We start from the raw sequence: 402 nt of genomic DNA, 5'->3' as shown, positions 1-402 counted from the left end.
TGAATGAGTGGGGCTTTGGGGGATGCTCTCTGTAGTTGCAGGGCAGAGCCGTAGCGGCCTGCATTGACCGGAGGGACTGGGGGAGGCAGGGGGGGAATGGAAGGGGGGTGATTTCTTGTTATTTTCCCTTTCCTTTCTCTCTTCCTTTCTCCGAGCCCAGATTGTGGGGCAGCCGCACGTTGCCCCGCTCGCACCCTACAGCAGCCAAAGCCCGGATTGCTGCCACCTTGTCCCCCAACTCCCCACCACCACCCTAATATCCCCCATCAGGAGCGTGGATTTAAACGCGCAAGAAGGTGACAAAGCTTTAAAGCGACTTACCTCGAGCGAGCGACAGCCCTCCCGATGGGAAGATGCTCGAAAAGGGCTTTTTTTTTTCTTTTTTTCTGAAGGATTGAGAGG

This window comes from Lagopus leucura, unplaced genomic scaffold (genome assembly GCF_019238085.1).
Source record: "Lagopus leucura isolate 7727_CA_CO unplaced genomic scaffold, USGS_WTPT01 108-4_obj-0_obj, whole genome shotgun sequence".
Classification (NCBI taxonomy): domain Eukaryota; kingdom Metazoa; phylum Chordata; class Aves; order Galliformes; family Phasianidae; genus Lagopus; species Lagopus leucura.
The sequence above is the reverse complement of the archived record's forward strand: the minus strand, read 5'-3'. Positions refer to the sequence as shown.